The 24,927-nt window shown below is 33.0% G+C and overlaps 1 long non-coding RNA gene across 6 annotated transcripts in view; it reads left to right on the top strand.

Annotated features, from left to right (window-relative positions):
• Positions 1–1,608: 1,608 nt before the first annotated feature.
• LOC102156107 overlaps positions 1,609–24,927 on the top strand; it is a 129,995-nt gene continuing 106,676 nt past the window's right edge. For 5 of the 6 annotated variants that reach the window (XR_005368557.1, XR_005368552.1, XR_005368553.1 and 2 more), the window contains exon 1: positions 1,609–1,847. This is a non-coding gene — a long non-coding RNA (uncharacterized LOC102156107). Of the gene's footprint in view, positions 1,848–5,421; positions 5,517–24,927 lie in introns of all 6 variants that reach the window. The other variant, XR_005368555.1, reaches the window with a different exon arrangement.

A 24,927-nucleotide genomic window follows, 5' to 3' on the forward strand; every position in this document is an offset into this window, starting at 1 on the left:
TGCGGTCCCAATAATTTATTTTTGCTTTCTTTCTTTTGCCTTAGGAGGTATATCTAGAAAAAGACTGCTTTGGCCAATGTCAGAGAAATGATTGTTTTGTTATCTTAAACTCAAATTTCCTTTTTTTTTTTAAGATTTATTTATTTATTTATTTATTTATTTATTTATTTATTTGAGAGAGAAAGCAAGAGAGTGGCAGGGGGAGAGGGGATGGCAGATTCCTGGCTGAGCAGGGACCCCAAAGTGGGGCTCAATAGCAGGACCCCAGGATCATAACCTGGGCCAAAGGTAAACACTGATTGAATGAGCCACCCAGGCACCCCTTAAATTTCTTATGATAAAATATACCTAGCTTCATGGACTATTTTAAGGCACTGTATAAGAAGCATAGTTCTAGGTACAGGGTAACCACTCATTAAACATTGCTTCTACCATTTATAAAATAAAAAGTAACTTTGTATAAATATCATATTGAAATAATTCTATTTTTTGTATTATGTTTGTGAATTTACTCCATATTCACTAATTATTAGCATTCACTTATGATATTATTAAATTTTATTTATCTGTTTTCCTATTGATGGCCCTTAAGGTAGATTGTAACCATTTCCTATGACAAGTATTGGCATATGTGTCTCCTGATAGATGTGCATGAAAGATTATCAGGTATTTATGCTTTGCAGTAAAGTTGATAAGAAGTATATTTTGCATTCACTCACATTTACTTGATACTGAGAAAACAGTCTACAGATGTTGTTTGTACCAACCTCCTCAACTAGCAATCCACAAATAGCTCCCTTGCTCTCCACATTCAGCAGTATTTCATATTGTCACATTTAAAATGATTGAGAATTGTACATATACATTGTTGCCACATTTTGCCTTTAATTTCTAATTCTGATCTCTCACAATTTTGAGCTTTTTATAAAATATATTTAATATCAATTTCTTAACCCTCCCTGACTTGCTAGTTTATAACTTTGGCTTAATTTTCCATTATCTTTATTATTTGCCAAGACTGAAGCCAGTCAAGAAGAGGGCTCAAATGAGTCTGGATAAGTTATATAAAGAACAATTTTTTTTTTTAAACAGTGGACCCTTGATTCTAACTAGGTCCTCTTAGAAGTTTCATCTCAGTTTTTCATCCACTCTGCCTTATTCTGGGGGGAAAGTAACCATTTAAACCCACAGTTTAAAACTTAGCGGTTTCCCTTATGTTTCTTATTTTTAGGGTCCATAATCTTTCACTGCCTTGTTAGCTCTTTGCCTTCAAGTATTCATTTTTTACTGTTTTCTCTTTCTGATAGTTCTCAAAATAACAGACCTCATTTTTTCAGGGCTAAGGAAATAATGAGAGTAGAGGGTAAGGTAGGGCCAAGAACAAATAAAAGAATAAACTAAGAAACCTCATTCAGTGGCAAATCAAACTCCAATAAAAAAATACGTATACAAAAAAAAAGAGAAAGAAATCTCATTAAATTGGAGGAAAAAATGAGTATAGCCAAAGAATACTTCTTAATCCTTCGCAAAAGACATAAAAACTGCCCACCAAGATTCCACAGTTACCATGGACAATGACTGTGGTATGGAATCCATATTATTCTTTCTGAATAGGGGTATATTTCTGTGAGTGTATCACTTGGATTTTGATCTTCCACCAGTAGATATTGTCATGGAGGGTATATAATTTGCTCTTTTAGTTCAAATTCATTGGATTAGTAATATCCATATGTGGATATAAAGTAGAGAAAACTGTATATACCTCTCAGGTATTCTGGACTTAGAATCTGATGCCAAGATTTATGGTACTATGGTACTTTGGATTATCTCCCTCCCTCAAGAAGGAGGTAAGTGTAGTGTGTGTGTGTGTGTGTGTGTGTGTGTGTGTGAAGAATAACCAAATATTTGGTGATCAGTAGCAGGATTGTAATGGTAATTAGAGTGTAAAAGTATTCCAATTTTTTCTCTCCTTCTAGGCTCACAATAGGGTTAAATATCTGCATTCTTTAAAAGCTTAATGTGCCCTGAAACTTATTATAACCAATGAATATGAGTGGAAAATTTTAGAGACCATGGATATTAGTGGAAATGACAGAGACCTCTATAAAACAGGAAAATGCCCCCCCAAAATCAGAATCAACCTTTTCCCAACTCTGGAAACTAAACAAAAGCTTGCAAAAACCAAGAAAGAGTTGCTCAGTCTTGTACCAATACCCATTCAAAGTAGCCAAAAGTAGCCACATATACCATTGCGAGTATCTAATTTTCAACAAGAAATTATAAGGCATAAAAAGAAGCAAATCATGCAGATTTCTGAACTGTTTAATCTTACTAAATGTTTAAAGAGTGATAATAGTCCTTCATACCTCTTCCAGAAAGTGGAACAGGGGGAAATCATTTCACAATTATTTTGATAAGGTCATTATTACCCTAAGTCAAAACCAAAAGTAGTGGAAGTTTTTGGAGAGTGCATGATCTTCCCCAATTCCCTGGCCCCTGTCACCATTATTTTTTTTTTCCGTACATTAGATACCTGGAGGGAAATATAAGAAAATGCCTCCTCTCAAACTAACCTGCAGTAAATCTGTGTTGAGAGAAATAAAGCTCTATTAGCAGACACTAAGATTTTAATGTTGTTTAATGATGGCATTGCCTTGATTATCTTGACTGAGATTATCCATCTCCCTCTTTAGTCTCATTATTTTGCCATTAATGCTTAGCCTAATACCTCTTTATTTTTAAAAATTGTTTCAAATTTGTTTCTAATATGTTTTCCTATGTCCTATTGAGGATCTTATCATTTCTTGAAATCTTCTTCTGGGTCCCATTGTAGATATTTAAAAGAGGTGTTTTCTCCATTTGGAATGTGTAAGAGTGATTTTCTTTTTTCTTATAACCAGTGTTTTGCTAGAGATGTATAGAATTTTCTCTATTCTAAAACAACATGAAAATTCATTAACAAACCTGGCATAATAGTTATCTTTGTTTTTTTTAAGATTTATTTATTTATTTATTCATGATAGACATAGAGAGAGAGAGGCAGAGACAGGCAGAGGGAGAAGCAGGCTCCACACCGGGAGCCCGACGCAGGACTAGATCCCGGGACTCCAGGATCGCGCCCTGGGGCAAGGGCAGGCGCCAAACCGCTGAGCCACCCAGGGATCTCTCTGGCATAATAGTTATCTTTGAAGCAAAACAAACTAATGTAAAACTCGAGCACATGAAACAACAATTATTTATTATATGACATAGCAATTACAGCATAACAAACCATCCCAAAATGTAATGACTTAAAACCATAAGTTATAAATGTGTGGATCAGTGATTTAGGCTGTTCTCTTTGGGGTACTCCTGGCCTCATCTGGGCATCCCCTGAGACTGAAGTTGATTGCATACCAGATAGTGGAAATGATTATCTTGGTTGGGGTTTCTTATACCTCTAGGGTCTCAGCTGGAATGAATACATTAACTGTATTCACAACCACATGGTTTCTTGTTCTCCAACAGGGTACCCTTTGCTTATCGCATCATGTGGCAGGATTCCAAGAGAATGAACAGAAGTGGCTAACAGGCACAAGTTAATACTACCACATACTATTGCTCAAAGCAAGGGTTTAGGGAGTGGGGAATGAAAGAGTTGCAGACACATAACACATAACAAATACATAATAGGGAATAGAATAGTTTTTCAAAATAATATTCCACATTTATCATTATAGCTTATGAACTTTGGAGTCAACCAGCTGATGTAGGCTGAGCTTAGGTGATCTGGGCTCTTCTTGCTCATGCATATATGATGGTCAGCTAAGAGCTCTTGGTTTCTCATACTCCTTTTGAGACTAGTGGATTATTTCAAGGATATCCTTCCTTCTTTCATTTGTTCTTTTGTATGTCATAACTTTTTTAATTAAAATATTTTATACCAGTTTTAATTTCAAAACAAAATTGTGGGTAAAGTACAGAGATTTCCTGTATACTCCCTGCCATCACACATGCATAGACTTTCCCGTTTTCAACATGTGTCCCATTATCAACAGAGTGATACATTTGATACAACTGATGAACCTACATGGACACATCATAATCACCCAAAGTCTGTAGTTTGTGCTGCATTTCACTTCTGGTGTGATATATTCTATTTGGACAAATATATAATAGCATCTATCTGCCATTAAAGTACCATACAGAGTATTTTCAGTCATCTAAAATCCTCTGTGCTTTGCCTATTCATCCCTCCCCCTGCTCAGACATATCTTTTTTTATGGTGATGCACAAGTGAATATGTGCAAAACATCTAGAGGGCCTTGGTAATAGTGGAGAACTGGAGACCTTGTCTTTGCCAATGATCACTATGTGTTAGCAACTTTCATCTTCCCCATCTTCCTCTGGCCTTAGACCTATGAATCGATATACAAGTCGAGCCTTGTTGGCTAACTCTCTTCCACTCCAACACTGCAGCTGTTCTAAAGGTAGTGTATCTGATAGCCAGAACCCATTCTATCTCCAGTTCTATTAAACAAAAATGTGGAAAACAAGACTTAAGTAAGTTACATGTGAATTTCTTAACTGACATGTAGCCCTGATTCCCCAGTTAGATTCCTGAGGGAAGTTTATGCAACCTGACTTCTTTTAATATAAGATGAAAACTTTTGCCAATCAGGAAAAATAATAATTACTTTAGAAATGAAATTTTTGATGCTTTTGTTTAAGGTGTCCATTAGATAATGGATTGATAATATAGTTTATGACAAGTTTTATAAACTTTGTTTTAGATTTTCCAGATGGAAAAGCATATTTTAATATGTTTACACTGATCATATTTGACAGCAGTGAAATTTCCTTTTATGCTACTTTGTCAGAGATGTAGAAAATGTTTTGAAAATTTTTGAAAATTTAATTTAATTTTTAAAAACATTATTAAAGGGATGCCTGGGTGGCTTAGGGGTTGAGCGTCTGCCTTCTGCTCAGTGCAGGAGATCTGGGATCAAGTCCTACATTGGGCTGCGTGCGAGGAGCATGCTTCTCCCTCTGCCTGTGTCTCTACCTCTCTGTCTCTGTGTCTCTCATGAATAAATAAATTTCAAAAAAATAAATAAAAAACTATTATTACCAAGTAGTTTAGGTATATAAAATAATATTTTTGTTTATATAGATCTCTGCATAGTCAGGCTGCAAAGAAGCAGATATACTCGATATACTTTATTTTATCCACTGGGGATCAGCCAGTCTTGTTTCCAAACAAAATAGAATTAATATTATTCAATTTTTTACTCTTTTTTCTCAAGACAGATAATTATTTTTGTATCCCTAACCTCTTCTTTTTGACTCATCCCTTTCAAGAAAGTAAGAAAATAACTAAAGTCCTTAAGCATATATATATATAGTTTCTTTATTTCTTCCTTCTGTTGTGTGTTTTCACAGATGAGTGGGATAAAAGAATATTAGAATCAGCAATAGATTATATTGGGGGATGTAGCCACAGGCGTAAAATGTGGTTGAAGCCAAGAGATTATGAGGTAATTTATTTTATCCTGAGTTACTTTGTCTCTCAATGATACAAAAATGATATAGTATATACTATAGTAGCCAAAAAGGCAAGAACCCTACATTCTTCTAAGAACATAGCACTTGACATGATGTGTCAACTACACAAACAAATTAACCTTTCTCTATCCAAGTTTCTTCATCTGTGAAATGGGGACTAAAACATTTGTCACCAAGGTCACCAAAAAATTTCACAGATTAATGAAATAATATTCTCAGAATCTCTTGAGATTTGAGATTCTTAGGAGGAAAAAAGAAAACTAAAACAAAAAAAATAAGGGCATATTTTACTAGCGATTTTTTTGCTTATAACTTAAAAGATTTGTTTTAAATGTTTTAAATATTTTAAATTACATACTTTATATACATATACACTTCCAAGTGTTTATTCATTTACTTCAAACTAAGCAACATAAACATGAAAACTTGAATGTAAACATAAAGTACATACCAATAAAAGATGCCAAGTTCTACCTAACACAATCTTTTAAAAAAAGTTTTGACAATTTAAGACTAATTTTATGCATAAGTGAGAACTCACTGAGATACTTCATATTAAATGCCTAACATCCAGCACATAGTACAAAACCAACAAATATCAGTTAATATTACTTTTATTATTTTTATAAAAATTTAGCCTCCTTAAATTTCAGTATGGTCTCCATGGAAATTTTTTAAAAATAATTCTTCTCTTTCCTTTTTTATTGTAAACTCACCAGTCATCTTTTTCATATCTCTTTCAGCCATTTCATGCAATTTTTGCCAAGCACCACCTGTTTAAATTCAAATGTACCTTAAATTTTGTGTCAATGGAGCTGAATTCCATGGAATTAGTATACATAAGTAACATTTACTTGATAATCATTATTACAGTGGCCACTTTTGTGACTAGTATAATAAATCATCAGTGATGAATACCCTTACCTAAATGCCTATGAAGAAACATATTTCTCTATTTCCAGTATATATAAAATCAATCTCAAAAGTGCATTAGAAGCAGAAATTTTTTATTTTTACTGGACCTATATGAAAAGACATTTTTACTTTTGGAGCTCATGTATATAATTCATAATGATAGGGCAAGCATAGCATAATCATAAATTCTAATATCTGACCTCACATTGATATAGATGACGATCCTTTTTCTTAAACTTGACACATTCTTTTCTCCCAGGGTTGATAGGTTTATGAAGGCATTTTCTCTTAAAATTAGACTAAAATCTATTCTTTTTATATGGTTCTTCAGTGTGAGAACACTATTTTATAGTAATTTGGACAATTTCCTTTCCTGTTAATATACAGTTATAAAGAGATGACTTTTTAAAATATTTATACCAATACAGATTCCTTTTGAAGTTTAGACTGTTGACCACATTAGTTCCCCCCACAATCTATTAGTTTATAGAAAGATTCTCTCAAGAACAAAGAATCTCCTGAGAATTTTCTTTACCTACAAATGTGTTTAACTCTTATTAACTCAATTTTTCTTCAAATGCTGCTCTTACTGAGTGAGGGATTTAGGCATTGACAGGAATACTGAGTGTAATAATTTCATAATTCCTTTTAAAAAATTCTATGAAGGCATACACTTACTTATTCACAACACATATTGATGCAATTACTAAATCATACAGTCACTGTTTCATTTATCCCACCCTTAGTCTAAAGGCTAAGAGTTATTTACACTGGGCCTCTTCATTTTATTACCAGAGTCATCAACCAAACAAGTGGTTGATTTCAGGGTAATTTTATTTTTGAAACAAACATGTTTATGACTTCCTTAAGTTGCTGGAAATGTAGCAGACTAACAAAGCCTCACTGCAGTGCATATGTTGAGTAGTTTGGTAGGCTCAATCACTACATGACAAACTGTTTTGCCAATTTCTGAGCAAGTGAATTGAATTCTTTGCTTCAGCAAAAACAAAATTTATTGTATGCTATGAAACTTTAGTGGAATACTAGATTAGTAAAAATCATTAATATTAAATATGCTGTAACTATGATCTACTGCAAGGAAAACCAAGGTAAACACTAAATATAGAACTAAACTAATTCCTTGTAGCATATCATAAATGTAAAGATAAGAAAACATATGACATAAATACTTTATTCTTGAAGTTTCTAATATTTGCCTTTGAAGTTTGATTAAGAGGTCCTTTTTTTGACTCAAGAGACCTATATTGCTGATTCTTTTTCGTTTTGTCATTTGAATTTTTTATCATAAAGAGTGCTTTAACACTCAGAATGTATACTTCAAGATATCTACGTATGAGATATCTCAACACTACCTCAATGTATCTACATAATATATGGCATTTCAACATATATATTTTACAGATTTCTTAATGAGCATATAAAATAGAGCATGTTCACTTTTGTATTTTCCTGGACTAAAGAAAACTTACTGATTCAGTAGTATTTTTTGATGCCTAGACAGAGATAAAAATATTTCATTGTTCATGATAGGATAATTCTATGATCCTAAGTACATGTAACATTTAGGAAGACTCTACTAGGAAATAAAATATAAGTATGGTTTCAAAATAACCTTGCAAGTAGTTGACTGTGTGTAATTAGAAAAAAAGAACTTTACAATATCTGACTATAACTCAGAAGAATGAATTTCAAAATAACATAATTAATCATTATGGAAGTGCTTTAATATTTAAAGTGTACTTATTATAACATTAATATTCGTCATTCTTAATGTGATGTAAACTCTTCTAATATGATTAAACATATCCATCATAATAACAGGCAAACAATAATACACTAATAATAGTAGCCTCCAACACCAACAAAATTACTAAGAAAAGTGGCAACCTGATGGAAAGTTACTAATGTGATCTGATCAGATTTCCTTCTTTTTTTCTTGTTGCTTTTTCAGCTTATTTTTCCTTTACTCAAGGGAATAGAATAGATGTCATGAAAAATATCAGTTATAACTCAGAATGTAACATTGACTTTGTGATTGAATGTACAATTCATTTAAGCAGATAATCTTTCATAGAAATAGCCATCCTTTAATTTTTAAATTTCTCAACAGAATTCTATTCATTTCAGGTTCATGGAATATGCTTACAAATGATGAACTGCTGTTTATACTTCTATTTATCACATTAGCTTTCTTAGTTGATAAATGGTTTTAACTGCTGTAGAATTATTTATTCAAAAGACTTGACATTGTTTATTATGTACATAAATTAGTTTATTCATGTAGAAGTTTCAATATAATCCTAAAATTCTAGAAAATTAAAGAAACTTAGAAGTAACTTGTAAAAACAATATAAAACTGAGACACAACGGAGAAAACATTGACATTGAATGCAAAAAGAACTAGGGATGACCTTGGCCTCTGGTTATAATAGGAAATGCATAAACGGACATAAATTAAAATTATGTGGGTAACATTTTTTCTTTATTTGGTATGTATGTATGTATGTCTGAAAGTGTGTAAGAACATACTTGGTCAATGGAGTTATCTGGTGTCTAGACCCTTATATAATAATAGGAATTGTATTTAAAAGTCAAGCAAGGAAACAACAAATATTGGGGAGGATGTGGAGAAAACCCTCTTGCACGGTTGGTGAGAGTGTGAACTGGTGCAGCCACTCTGGAAAACTGTGTGGAGGTTCCTCAAAGAGTTAAAAATAGACCTGCCCTACGACCCAGCAATTGCACTGTTGGGGATTTATCCCAAAGATTCAGATGCAATGAAATGCGGGGACACCTGCACCCCGATGTTTCTAGCAGCAATGTCCACAATAGCCAAACTATGGGAGGAGCCTCGGTGTCCATCAAAAGATGAATGGATAAAGAAGATGTGGTCTATATATACAATGGAATGTTACTCAGCCATTAGAAAGGAGGAATACCCACAATTTGCTTCAACATGGATGGAACTGGAGGGTATTATGCTGAGTGAAGTAAGTCAATCGGAGTACAATCATTATATGGTTTTACTCATATGGGAAATATAAAAAATAGTGAAAGCGATTAAAGGGCAGAAGAGAGAAAATTAGTGGGAAAAAATCAGAGAGGTGACAAAACATGAGAGACCCCTAACCCTGGGAAACGAACAAGGGGTAGTGAAAGGGAGGTGGGGGGGGAATGGGGTGACTCGGTGACGGGCACTGAGGGTGCACTTGATGGGATGAGCACTGGGTATTATAATATATGCTGGCAAATTGAAGTCCAATAAAAATGCCCCCAAAAAAAGTCAAGCAAAACTTTGGATCTAATATGTCCATTCAAATAACGCTCTATTCTTTCTTCTACCTGTTAATTTAATCCTACCTGCTTATGGATAAGTCCTGTCCACAAAGTCCACTGTTTATTAGCACAGCACATTGCCATAGTACTACATTGTGCTACACACTTCTTGAGGCCAGCAGATCAGTAACAACAGAATGTAGGGACGCCTGGGTGGCTCGGTGGTTGAGCATCTGCCTTCAGCTTGGGTCATAATCCCAGTGTCCTGAGATTGAGTCCTGCATAGGGATCCCTGCAAGGAGCCTGCTTCTCCCTTTATGTCTCTGCCTCTCTCTGTGTGTTTCTCATGAAAAATAATAAATAAATAAATAAATAAATAAATAAATAAATAAATAAATAAATAACAAGAGTATATACACACTGTACACAGATGTATATCATTACGCACATTCACATCCTGATTTTCCTTTTTTCTTTATTTTGATTCCAATATAGTTAGCATACAACGTTATATTCGTTTCAGATGTACAATACAGTGATTCAGTAATTTTATAATTTACTCAGTGCTCATTGTGATAAGTGTATTCTTAATTCCCTTCAAATATTTAACCCACCCCTTCTGGGTGACCACCAATTTATTCTATTGGTTGAGTCTTCTCTTTTATAAACAAAAATTTCTTTTCTCCTTGTTCATTTTTTATGTTTCTTACATTCCACATGTGAGTAGAATACATGGTATTACTTTCTCTGACTTATTTTACTTAGAATTATATTCTCTAGATTCATCCATGTTGTTGCAAATGGGCAAAATTTCATTCTTTTTATGGCTGAGTAATACTCCAGTGTGTGTGTGTGTGTGTGTGTGTGTGTGTGTGTGTGTACACCACATTTTTATACAATCATCAATGGATGGACACCTGGGCTATTTTCATAATTTTGGAATTCTAAGGAAGACTGCAATAAACATACTGGTGCATGTATCTTTTCAAGTTAATATTTTCATATTCTTTGGGTAGATACACAGTAGTGGAATTACTGTATCATATGGTGGTTATATTTTTAATTTCTTGAGGAAACTCTACACTGTTTTCCACAGGGGTTGTACCTGTGGCCAAGAGTGCATGAAGATTCCTTTTTCTCCACATCCCCACCATTTCTTGTTTCTTCTGTTTTTTATTTTACCCATTCTGACAGTTCTGAGGTGATATCTCATTGTGGTTTTGAATTGCATTTCCCTGATGATCAGTGATGCTGAATTTCTTTTCGTGTTTTTGTTGGTCATTTTTACGTCTTCTTTGGAGATGAGTCTGTTCATGTCTTCTGCCCATTTTTTTTTAATTTTAAGATTTTATTTATTCATGAGAGACAGAGAGAGAGAGAGAATGAGAGAGAGAGAGAGAGAGAGAGAGAGAAAGGCAGAAACATAGGCAGAGGGAGAAGCAGGCTCCACGCAGGGAGCCCGATGTGGGACTTGATCCTGGGACTCTAGGATCACACCCTGGGCCAAAGGCAGTCACATAACCACTGAGCCACCCAAGCATTCCTTCTGCCCATTTTTTTTTTCTGTTGTCTTACATTTGTATAGTGATTTTTATATGTATATTTTTTTTTATTGGAGTTTGATTTGCCAACATATAGTATAACACCCAGTGCTCATCAACCTCTGCCCATTTTTTAATTGGACTATTTGTTTATCTTGGTGTTGAGTCATATAAGTGCTTTATATATTTTGGATACTAATCCTTTATCAGATATATCATTTTCAAAAATCTTTGCCCAGTTAATAGGTTGTCTTTTAGTTTTGTTGATCATTTTCTTTGCTGTGCAAGAGCTTTTTATTTTGATGTAGTCCCACTAATTTATTTTTGTTTCCCTTGCCTCAGGAGAAAAATCTAGAAAAATATTATCATGCAAATGTCAGAGAGATCACTGCCTGTGTCCCCTTCTAGGATTTTAATGGTTTCAGGTCTCAAATTCAGGTCTTTAATCTACTTTAAGTTTATTTATATATATATATTTATGATATAAGAAAGTGACCTAGTTTCATTCTTCTGCATGTAGCTGTGCAGTTTTCTCAACACCATTTGTTGAAGAGACTATCTTTTTCCCATTGCATATTCTTGTCTCCTTCATTGAAGATTAGTTGAACATATAATCATTTTATTTTTTCTTTTGTGCTTTCTATCCTTTTCCATTGGTCTGTGTGCCTGTTTGTGCCAGTATCCTACTGTTTTGATTACTACAGCTTTGCATTATAGCTTGAAATCTCACATTTTGATATTTCCAATTTTGTTTTTCTTTTTCAACATTGCTTTGGCTATTTAGGTCTTCTGTGGTTCTATATAAATTTTAGGTTTATTTTAGTTTAGTGAAGAATGCTGTTGTAATTTTGATAAGGATTGCATTAAATCTGTAGATTGCTTTAGGTAGTACAGACATTTTAACAGTATTTTTTCTTTCATTTTATGAGCATGGAATCTCTTTGTGTTGCCTTAATTTCTTTCAACAGTGTTTTATATTTTTCAGAGTACAGGTCTTTTAACTCCTTGGTTAAGTTTATTGCTAAGGCATTTCATTACTTTGGGTGGAATTGTAAATGGGATTGTTTTCTTAATTTCTTTTTACGTCAATATTACTGTGTAGAAATACAACATACTTCTATATATTGATTTTGTACCTTGCAATTTTGGTGAATTCATTCATCATTTCCAATAGTTTTTGGTGGTCTTTAGGATTTTCTATATATGTTAGTGTGTCATCTGCAAATAATGGAAAGTTTACTTCTTCCTTACCAATAGGTGTCTTTTAGTCTTTTTTTTTTCTTGTATGATTGCTGTGGATAGGACTTCTAGTACTACATTGAATAAAAGTGGTGAGAGTAGACATTTTTGTGTTATTCGTGATCTAAAGGGAAAAGCTCTCAATTTTTCATCATTGAATACGATGTTAGCTATGAGTTTCTCATAGATGGCCCTTACTGTGTCGAGGTATGTTCCCTCTAAACCTATTTCTTTGACGGTTTTTATCATGGATGGATATTATACTTTGTCAAATGCTCTTACTGCATCTATTGAAATGATTATATTATGGTTTTTAGTCTTTCTTTTGTTGATGTGATGTATCACATTGATTGATTGGCATATATGAAACTACGCCTGCATCCCAGGAATAAGTCCCACTTGACTGTTGTGAATGATTTTTTAAAAGTATTGTTTGATTTAGTTTGAAAATTGTTGTATTTCTGTTCATCAGAGATATTAATCTATCATTCTCTTTTTATTTATTTTTGGTATCAGGATGATGCAGACCTCATAGGATGAATTTGGAAGTTTTCCTTTTTCTATTTTTGGAATTTTTTAGGAAGAATAAATTAACTTTCTTTAAATGATTGGTAGAACCATCTATGGAGTCATCTGGTTCTAGACTTTTGTTATTGGGAAGTTTTTTATTTCTGATTCAATCTTATTGCTGGTAATCAGTCTGTTCTAATTTTCTATTTCTTCCTGAGTTTGGGTAGTTTATATATTTCTAGAAATTTATCCTTTTCTTCTGGGTTGTCCAAAGTATTGGCATATAATTTTTCATAATATTCTTTTAAAATCCTTTGCATTTCTGTGGTGTCAGTTGTTATTTCACCTCTTTTTTAAAAAAATATTTTATTTATTTATTCATGAGAGACACAGAGAGAGAGGCAGAGACATAGGCAGAGTGTGGTGAGCCTGATTTGGGACTCGATCCTGGGCCTCCAGGATCATGACCTGAGGCAAAGGCAGAAGATGATCAACCACTGAGCCACCCACACATCCCTTATTTCTCCTTTTTCATTTTTAATTTTGTTTATTTGAGTCCCTCTTCTCTCTCTCTCTTGATTTTTTTTTTTTTTTGATGAGTCTAGCTACAGGTTTATCAATTTTGTTGGTATTTTCAAAGAACCAGCTTCTGGTTTTACACATCTATTCTATTGGGGGATTTTTGTTTTGTTTTGTATTAATTTTTACTTTTTTTCCTGTTGTAATATTTATTATTTCCTTCCCTCTACTCATTTGGGGTTTTGTTTATTCTTCTTTTTCTAGCTCCTTTAGCTGTAAGGTTAGGTTGTTTAATTGAGATTTTTCTTGCTTCTTGAGGTAGGCCTATACTGCTATAAACTCTCCTATCAGAATAGCTTGTTGCATATCAAAGATTTTAGATCTTTGTTTTTGTTTTTTCCTTTTTCATTTATCTCCATGTATTTTTTATATCTTTTGATACCAATTCATTGTTTAGTAGGATTTTATTTAATATACATGTATTTGTGTTCTTTCCAGATTGTTTTCTTTTGGTTGATCTACTTCATAGCACTATAGTCAGAAAAGATGGATGGTATGATTTTGGTATTTTTTTTAATTCAATGAGACTTGTTTTGTGACCTGATATGATGTAATCTGGAGGATGTTCCATGTGCACTTGAGAAGAATGTGTATTCTGCTGTTTTAGAATGGAATGTTCAGGACATATCTAAAGGCAAGTGCTAAACCGCTGAGCCACCCGGGCTGCTCTGTTCAGGACATATCTGTTAAATCCATCTGGTCCAGTGTGTTATTCAAAGCCACTGTTTCCATGTTAATTTCTGTTTGAATGATCTATCCATTGATGTAAGTGGGGGTGTTAAAGTCCCTATTATTATTGTATGACTATCAGTTACTTTCTTCATTTTGTTGCTGCTTTATTTATTTGGGTACTCCCATGTTGGATGTATGAATATTTACAATTGTAATATCTTGTTGGATTGTTCCCTTTATGATTATGTAATTTCCTACTTTGTCTTTTTTTTTTTTTTTTTTTACCATATTTGTTTTAAAGTCTATTTTGTCTGGTGTAAGTGTTCCTACCTTGGCTTTCTTTTCACTTCCATTTGCATGATAAATGCTTTTCTATCTCTTCACTTTAAATCTAAAGTGGCTTTAGGCCTGTAATGGATTTCTTATAGGCAGCATATAGATGGGTCTTGCTTTTTCATCTTCTGCCCCAAGTCTTTTGATTTGAGGGTTTACTCCACTTACATTAAAGTAATTATTGATAGGTATGTACTCTTTGCAATTTAATTGCTTATGTAATTAATTACATATTGTTTTATGGTTGTTTTTGGAGTTCTCCATTCCTTTCTTTTCTTGCTCTATTCTCTCATGGTTTATTGGCTTTCTTTAGTCATATACTTGAATTCCTTTTTCTTTATTTTTTGCATATCTATGACTGGTTTTTGATTTGTGGTTACCACTAGGTTTATAATAGCATTTTATGCATATAGTCATTATTTGTTAAGTTGATGGTTGCTTAATTTTGACCCAGTCTTTACTCTTCTGTCTCCATGTTTTAGGAACATGTTGTCATGCTTAATATCCTTTTATTTTATGAATCCCTTGACTGATTTTTATAGATTTAATTTTACTGCTTTTAAAAAAATAATAATAATTTTACTGCTTTTGTGCTTCCTACTTTTCTTACTCCTGCTTACAGTCTTTCCACTCAAAGTATTCCCTTTAATATTTCTTGTAGGGCTGGTTTAAAGGTTTTGAATTCCTTTAACTCTTGTTTATCTGGCAATATCTTTACCTCTCCTATTCTGAATGACAGTCTTGCAGGATAGAGTATTTGTGGCTGCAGTTTTTTCTTTCTTTCTTTTGGCACTTTGAATATATCATGTCACTCTCTTTTGGCCTACAAAATTTGTTCTGAAAAATCTGCTGATAGCCTTAAAGGATTTCCCTTTATGTAACTTCTTTTCTTTTGCTACTTTTAAAAATTATCCCTTTATCACTACTTTTTGCCATTTTAGTTAGGTGTTTTTTTGGAGGGACAAAGGGCAGAGAGAAAGAATCTTGAGCAGCATCCATGCCCGACCTGACATGGGGCTTGATCTCATAACCCTGAGTTCATGACCTGAGCCAAAATCAAGAGTTAAATGCTTAACTGACTGAGCCACCCAGGTACCATTTTAATATAACTTTTTGCCATTTTAATTACTATGTGTCTTAGTGTGGACTTCCTTGGGTTTATTTTCCTGGGGGATCTCTGTGCCTCCTGGATCTGGATTCTGGTTCCTTCTCCAGATTCCAGTCATGCAGTGTTAGTAGGGTTTCCTGAGTCTGCTATATGAGAGGTCCTGGAGCTGAGGGCTGACTAGAGGGGACATGTCCTCAAGAGAACACATTGGTGGGGCATGATGTTATCAAGTTTAGTAGTAAGAGTTGGTGCAGTGCTGATTCCTGCAGGTGTCCCTATGTTTATGCCACAGGGCAGGAGAGGAAAATGGTGCCCATTAGCAACTTTGTTCCTGCAGAGGTTTTCCAATGATCCCTGTCACTCCAGTATGTGTTCTGAGGTCAGTAAATAAATTCCTTCCTGTATACACTAGGTATTTTTCTGCTAACATAATGTATCTCTGTGAGGCTGTTTGTTGTGCTATCTCTTTAAGGGTGGGAACTTAGTTTCCTCTCACCCTCCTGGCTCTCTCAGGAGCCTGCTGATTTTTAATATTACAGATGTTAAGCTCTATACTTTGCAAGAACTTGTAAAATTTAGCCAATCTGGTTTTGAAAGCCAAGAGTCTGTTTCTTTCCCTTCTTCATTCCCATGGTGTCCTTCCTTCCTCTGGACAGTCCCAGTAGTCCTATAGCTCCTGACCATGTCACCACCCTTCCTACCCTCTTTAGTGTGGTCTCTTGTCTACATATAGCTGTGGAGAATTTGTTCTGTAAGTCTCTAGGTGGTTTTATAAGCCTTGGACACTGATATGGCTCTTAACTAGTTGTGTCTGTGGGAGGAGATGAGCTGAGAATCCTCCCATTCCATCATTTTCCCCAAAAGACCTCTCTTTGACTCTCTTTTTCACAACAAATCAGAACATCCTAGCACATTACGTCTTCAAATTCAGACCACATAAATAATTTTTTGCATCATCTCAAATCTCCCATTCCTGTAAGCATTAAGAAAGATACAAAACTACTGCTATTTTTAGCTATAGTGAAAATCACATATTTTTAGCTATAGTGAAAATCACATCCCTATATTAACAATATAAACTTAAATGTATAGAATCGTTTCCTTAGAATTATGGCACATTGAATTATTTCAGCCTCTTGTCAATATCTCTCTCGACAACACTACCAAAATAGCAATGAATAAATAAACCTAGAATATATATTAAGGCAGTTATTAAGGGTGTAAAGACCAGGATCTCCACTTTTCCTTGACTTCATGATATGCTGAGCATTTAGTGTCATGGAGAGCAACATTGTATATTATATCTCTGTAACATACTATTGAGATAGTTTGAGAAAATCATGCTCTTAGAATATAGTTTTCCTCATCTGTTACAAAAAGAAGTAATATAATTTGTATCCTGTTTCTCCAATATGGTGCTCGAAATTTTCAGTTATGGAAGGATTTTTTTTAAAGATTTTATTTATTCATAAGAGATGGAAGCAGAGACATAGGCAGAGGGAGAAGCAGGCTCCATGCAGGGAGCCTGATGTGGGACTCAATTCCAGGAACCTGGGATCATTCTCTCAGCCAAAGGTAGACGCTCAACCACTGAGCCACCCAGGTGTTCCTATGGAAGGATTTTCTGATCTTCTTAAACAGATGTTAAACAGTTATCTATTTCTATGGGTGATTTCTTACTAACCTAAAAACATCAAAATGCATACTCTGCCTATTCATAAATCTAATAATATAACAAAGATTTATTTTATAATAATATAACAAAGATTTATTTTATTATTTTATTTATTTTATCTAATAATATAACAAAGATTTATGTTATTGCTCCAATGATAGACTCTAATTATGCTCTATTTTCCATTCTCTTCCTGTTATATATAACAAGATAATGAGATTCATGCTAATTAACTTATGATTTTGTATAATTAAACAGTCTGGACATTTAGAATTATATGTAGAAAAATATTATTTTTATTTATTGAATTTAAACCAAACTACTTAATATATGATGTATTAATAGTTTCAGATGTAGAATCCAGTAATTCATCAGTTGCATATAACACACAGTGCTCATGACATCAAGTGCCCTCTTTAATGCCCATCACTTACTTACCCCATCTCCACCACCTCCCCTCCAGTGACTATCAGTTTGCTTCCTCTAGTTAAGAGTCTCTTATGATTTGTTTCCTTCTCTGATTTTGTCTTATTTTGTTTTTCCCTCTCTTCCCCTATGATCCTTGTTTTGTTTCTTAAATTCCACATATGGGGGAAACCATATTAATTCTTTCTCTGATTAACTTATTTCACTTAGATACCCTCCAGTTCTATCTATGTCATTGTAAATGGTAAGATTTCAACTTTTTGATGGCTGAGTAATATTCCATCACACACACATGCACACTATATTTAGGAAAATATTCTTAACCTATAGTTTTATATAATATGTTGGAAAATCACTGATACTCATGGGAAAATATGTTTGTTCAAATCAGAAGATCTTAGTTTTGACATTATTCTAATCATTTTACTTTTTTTAATCTCAGTTCCTTTGTATAAAATTGAGATGATATTGACCATAATACTTAATATATATATATATATATATATATATATATATATATATATATATAACTGTTGTAAGGCAAAAGTAGCATATGGCACAGTGTTATATAAAACATATTATTTGTAGCCATATATACATAATGGAGAAAATTATTTTAAAGTCATTTAAATAACTATCAGAATATATATTTCAATATATAATATATTAAAATAAGGTAAAATGTTGTAAGTTTAAAATATTGTACTTTGTTTTAATTTTTTATTTTTATCATCTGCAATTAGATAGCAAATGTACTTAGCCAATATCTTGGGTAGAATTTAGTAGAGTCCTGTAATTTAGATATTTTTGTCATTTTTTTTAATACCCAAATACTTTGTAGTACAATTCTTTTATTAGATCTTATATTTTCCAGCAGATATGTACAGCCATGAAGCCTATTTTCTTTGATATTACTCTTCTATATAGTTTTTTGCACTAAAGACACAAATCCAGTTCTATCATATATGATCTTAGTAGTATGTTCTATTACCTATACTTTTTAGTTTATTAAAATGAACATCTGAATGTACATCAGTTGCTTCATACCTGCTTTTTTTCTGTTATGATGAAACTTATTAATCTTCCCTTACCATTTTACTTTAATGATATCCTTGTCATTTACAGTATATGTTGCTATAGTTTTCTTTAAGTGTTTGCTTCTGTAATGATTACCTAGCAGAAAATGACATTGTTCATGTTTAAATGTCAATAACAGGCCTTTCAAATATGATATATTTTATCTGTTGTAGACATAAGTTATTTTATTTTTTATAATTTTTTTAAAGATTTTATTTATTTATTCATGAGAGACACAGAGAGAGAGAGAGAGAGAGAGGCAGAGACACAGGCAGAGGGAGAAGCAGGCTCTATGCAAGGAGTCTGACGTGGGACTTAATCCCGGGTCCCCAAGATCAGGCCCTGGACTGAAGGTGGTGCTAAACCGCTGAGCCACCAGGGCTGCCCGACATGAATTATTTTATAAGGGAATTTACAGATGGATTTGGTTGACTGATATCACTGTAAATTATCAAAAAATAAACATGCATTGCATTTAAACTTTCAAATAATTCAAAGTTATTATTAGTGTATAGACATTGTCTAGTGTAGCTCTTTCCAAAGTATCAACTTGAATTTTTTGCTTCATAACCAATCCCCTTTAAGTCTTCTAGATTAAATTAGTAAAAGCTTATTGTCTCTTTATCCTGTAGATTCACTGGTTGATTCACCTGGGTGGGCTGGATTAGTTGTAGGTCTATGGTCTAGGGTAGACTAATTCACATCTCAATTCTCAACTGTGATGGCTGGAGGGGTTGGTACCACTGAGGCCTCTCTACATGTCTTTATTCTCTACCAGATCAATCTGGACTTGTTCACATGGTAACAGAAGAGATTCAAGAATCCGAGAGGATAAACCCAATGCCTAAACAGTTTTAATCTTTTGCTCATGTTAACTTTTGTTCTATTGGCTAACGCAAGCCATGTGCTAACCCCAGAGGCTTTGTGAGCATGACTATAGGATGGAATGGATTATCAAGTGTCAGTACTGCAAAAATTTAGCGTGCATAATAGACTAAATTAAAACCTAAAATGAAATCACTTACATTTTATTTTTAATTTGGTTACATTGTTTATCCTGCTTCCTTTTCCTTTATATTCGTATATATCTCTCTAGATTTCCCTAACAGAAAGTTTCAGGGTACTCTTGGAAAAGGTCAAAATTTATCCTAACCGTTACATAAAATAAGTGACTAACAAATATAGTCACTGCCACTATTTGTTAAATTCTGTCATGGTGTGGTTTGCTGGAATTAAATTATCCATTTTCTATTTCAGTTTTACACTTTATATCACTATCAACTTACAGCTTGCCCTCATCCTTCAAATTAGTAATTTAAATCACATCCATACAAATAAAGAATATAAGGAAATGAATGTTGAAATTGAGTTTATACATGCAATTATACCAACATACTTTTATGTTTTGCTCCTACTGCCAATGTGTCAGGAAAACTGCACAAAAAATGAAGATAGTTTGGAGTGCCTGGGTGGTGGTGTTGGTTAAGCATCAGCCTCTTGATTTTGGCTTAGGTCATGATTTCAGGGCCATGAAATCAATCCTGCATCAGGTTCCACACTCAATGCAGAGTCTGCTTGAGATTCTTTCCTTTCCTCTCTCTTTGTCCCTCCCCTGGCTATCTAGCTCTCTCTCTCCTCTTTGTTTCTCTCTCTAATCGTTAAAAAAAAAAAAAAAAAAAAGAAGAAGTTCATAATAGCAAAAGTAGCTTAATTAGCACAATAGTAGCTTTCAGTATCTTCCTTCAATATTTCCTTTGGTTGTAGGTATTATTTATGAGGTGGGTAATTAATCCAAGGAAGAGTCACAGTCCTTAACTTATGCAAGTTCAGTCACCCCAACATATACGATCAAACTCCACTACAAAAAACTCATTTTATTGAGGTATAAAGTTAAATGTATAATTTATTGTTAATCCAGTAGCGTATGTAGCCAAGTATTATCTGTCCACATTTTGAATTAATTCTTTTGCTTCAATTTTAATAAAACACTTAAAAATGAAAAGCCATTATTGTGATAGATTGGAATTATACTTATGATTAATTAATGACATTAGAATTTTGTGTTTTTTGATATATTGCAATAATATAATGGTATTGCAATAGCAGCCTTCTGATGTATTGCCATAATATATTATCAAAGTGGTATCAGAGAATTAATGAGAATGATTGTATTTATAAGAATTTTTGTTAAAAAAACAACTTTGAACTATTTGAGCAGTAAGAAATAAATGAAAAACTAATAAAAAGCATATAAATCATGCAAATATCCAAAAGGGGGAAAAGGATTTGGGGGGAATAAATATGAGAAAAAAAGAAAATACCTTTGCTCAATTGTTTTCCATTATTCAGTTTTGACAGAAATCTATAAGCAACATGAGAATAAAACATAAATGTGTACGTATTTATTTTGAGATATTTTATAGATTATATGTTTGTATCTATTTACCAATCTAATATAAATGATCCACATCTTGACATCAATAAATTGTGTTTACAAGAAATATAAAACTGATAATAATTCTCTTCATGCATTCTTTTATTCTGTTATTCAGCAATAGAGTAGCATTATAACCTAGAAATTGAAACGTACTTATTATTACATTTGTTCCCCTATTATAATTAATGCCTATGCAGCTTTAGCTAATGCCATTTTTTAAAATGTACTGATTTTTCTTGGTATAATTAAAATAAAATAAGCTTTGACATAGGTAGTCCAGTAATTACTGATTACTTATTTTACAGTGAAGTATTAAAATGAGAAAATGTGAACTCTCTACTTTGATTTGAAATGCTTATATTAATAAATTATTCATAATCATGAATACATTTTAACAAAAGCTTTATAGCTCTGTGTGACAGATCTTTAAATCAATCTTGTCAAATCATCCTTGGAAGAAGGTCATTGAGATCACAATCCTTCAATCTGGGGAAATAATATATGCAAAGTATTTGTAATCTGACAGTGGCTTTAGAAATACAACAAGTGGTAATGTAAAACATTCAAGTCATTAAGAATTCATTGACTCTAATGTCCTCATTCTGTAGTGGATATCCCAATTCATAGATAATTTAGTTTTGTTTGATTAATGAAAATGTGCCTCTTTCCTGACTCTAGTAAGAGTCAGTGAAACTTATATAAATATTAATGTTTATATTTAGATTAATTGGGATCCCTGGGTGGCGCAGCGGTTTAGCGCCGGTGTTTGGCCCAGGGCGCGATCCTGGAGACCCGGGATCGAATCCCACGTTGGGCTCCCGGTGCATGGAGCCTGCTCCTCCCTCTGCCTGTGTCTCTGCCTCTCTCTCTCTCTGTGTGACTATCATAAATAAATAAAAATTAAAAAAAAAAAAAAAGAAATTCTATATTTAGATTAATTAATGGAAGCCACCTAACATCATGTATCTCGATAATATAAGCAAAATATAAGGTCTCACTTTGGTTAATGTTCATATGTAGTCTTAAAATAAGTCATGTAAGCTAATTATTATTTAATATTATAAATTGTTGATTTTTTATATCTTTGATTTGGAATACATCTGTTTTTAAAGATTTTGAGAGAGAGAGAGAAAGCATCTGAAGCAGACTCTGTGTTGAATGTGATGCCCAATGAGGGTTTTAATTCCATGACTGTGAAATCATGACCTGAGCCAAAACCAAAAGTCAAATGCTTAACCGACTGAGCCACCCAGGTGCCCCAATGTGGAACACATCTCATTGGTATTTGATGATGTACAATATATGTGTCATTCATGAAATTTAGCTGGATGTATTGCCTTGATTTAATTTATAAGATTTCTGCTTTTCTCCCCAAATGCTTCCTTTATTTCTAATAAAGGCTTTCAAAAAAATCCGAGAATGTGTATATAAAATTAAAATAGGATAAATAAACAAACATTGGGAAAAATTTCTTAAGGAAAATTATACTTGAGCCTAAACTAAATGGGAAAAATATACAAAATAGGGAATTTTCTCTTGCAATATAAAGAATATAGAGTTCAACCACTGTGGGTTCAACCACTGTAGGTGGTTCCTGAATGGAAAATCCTTGCAATCACTATCATAACAATGTTTTTACAGAATAATGTGAAAAACATTAGGAGGATTTTAAGATATTTTTAAATCATAGATTTTGGTCTTTTCTTTTGTGTCTTCAACATTTCTATTTATTGGTTTCCTTTTAGTATTATAAGCATGCTCCTTCTTACTTGAAACAAAATGGAATCTACAAATAAAATGAAACAAATTAAAAAAATATGGAATTCCTTAGAATACTCCCTCCCTCATTGCTCTCTTATCCCTCTTCTCTATTTTAAAGTCATCTACACTTTCTATGCTTTACCATTTATTTCTCACTCTTGTGCATATGACCCAGCTGTTTTCACAGTCTGTAATAATCTGCCTCTTGCTAAGCATTAGTCATGGATTTAATGCTTATCTCATTTGACCTTTCAGTAACATTTATCAAAGTTTTTCCATGACAAAATAATGTTCTTGTTTTCCTCCCACACTTCTGGTTTACTTCTCTATCTCAGACTCCTTCTTTGGTGCCCACTTAAAAAATATTGATATTTATTAGGACACCATCCTCAGTTTTATTTTCAGGACATATATGCTCACTCTTTGGCAGTTCTCTCAAGACATTTCTATTGAAACCCATCCATCATCTATCAGGAGCCCAAGTGGAGGAGTAATCCTGTAGACATTGATAGCCAAGCTCTACAGAACTTCAGCTAACCTTAATTAAAGATGTTTAGTGAATATTATTTATATAAATTAATTTTAATGTTTAAAAGAAAAGAAAAATGATTCATTGGTTCCTAATAAAGATGTGGAGTTTTTTTTTTTCAAGCACTTGAAAGCACTGTGGCAGATACTTTTTAAAGAATTTAATATATATTTAAGTTACAGAACTTCTGATCCTATCATACCCTATCCTATCCATATCCTATCACTGTTACTAAATGAACGGCTTTTCATAGTTTTATTATTTCTCAGTTTTTAAAAACTAAAATCATAACATCAATTCACCTATATCCTAGATATATAATATACATAAAAGCAGTTTTTAAGTAATAGAAATGAAAGCAACCATAACAATGCCAAGTATTATAATTATTTTAATTTTGAGCAAGTAAATCTGTCTTACATCTTCATGTATTTGGGAAATTACAAGTTTATAATGAAAAGCATAATATCTAACAAACCTTCTCCTATCGCTTTATAATCTTATTTATTGAAAATAACACTGATTAAGCATGTTAACTGTTCCATTAAAAATCTACAGTAGTTAATTTTTGTTTTCAATCCTTCAAACTATGTGAGGGTTTAAAAAGTGTTCTACATTATCTTTTTCTAAGAGGGTAAATTAAGCAATAAAACCAAAAATGAATATATTTGACAGACTTATTCTTTGTTCTTTGTATCTACTTTTTCCCAATCACTTCATGAACCTGCATCCTGTCTTCTGTAATATGTGAGTAACAATTATGGAAGCCAGCTCATAAGGTACATTGAATGGCATCTCAGCCTTCCTCCAAGCTTTTACTGTGTTATTCTAATGAAAGCTATTCCTAGGAACACCAGGCTTGAAAGATATTGATGTGGAAATTACATAAGCCCAGCTTCAGAGAAAAGTAGGCAATTTTATTTTATCACATTTTAAGTTGATATTCTCAGTCAGAGAATCAAAGTGAAAGTAGTACATAATTTGTGTTACAACTGTATTTATTATTCACACATTTTTCTCCCAAGATATTGGTTACATTCCTCATACTGGAGCTATTTTAAAGACAATAAATAATTTGGAGGATACTTTCTTTAGGATCCTTTTTATGTGAATATGTCTGCATGTATACACAAATACAATCTCCTAAGTAATGTGGTATCTCTTTTAATATATACTTGACACCAAACAGTTAAATATATCTAATAAATGATTAAGAGTTACTTTGTTTTGAAGAAGAGTAGTTATTTTCAAAAGGGATCCTTGTAGTGATGGATAGTTCTATAT

Source organism: Canis lupus, chromosome 13 (genome assembly GCF_011100685.1).
Source record: "Canis lupus familiaris isolate Mischka breed German Shepherd chromosome 13, alternate assembly UU_Cfam_GSD_1.0, whole genome shotgun sequence".
Lineage (NCBI taxonomy): Eukaryota > Metazoa > Chordata > Mammalia > Carnivora > Canidae > Canis > Canis lupus.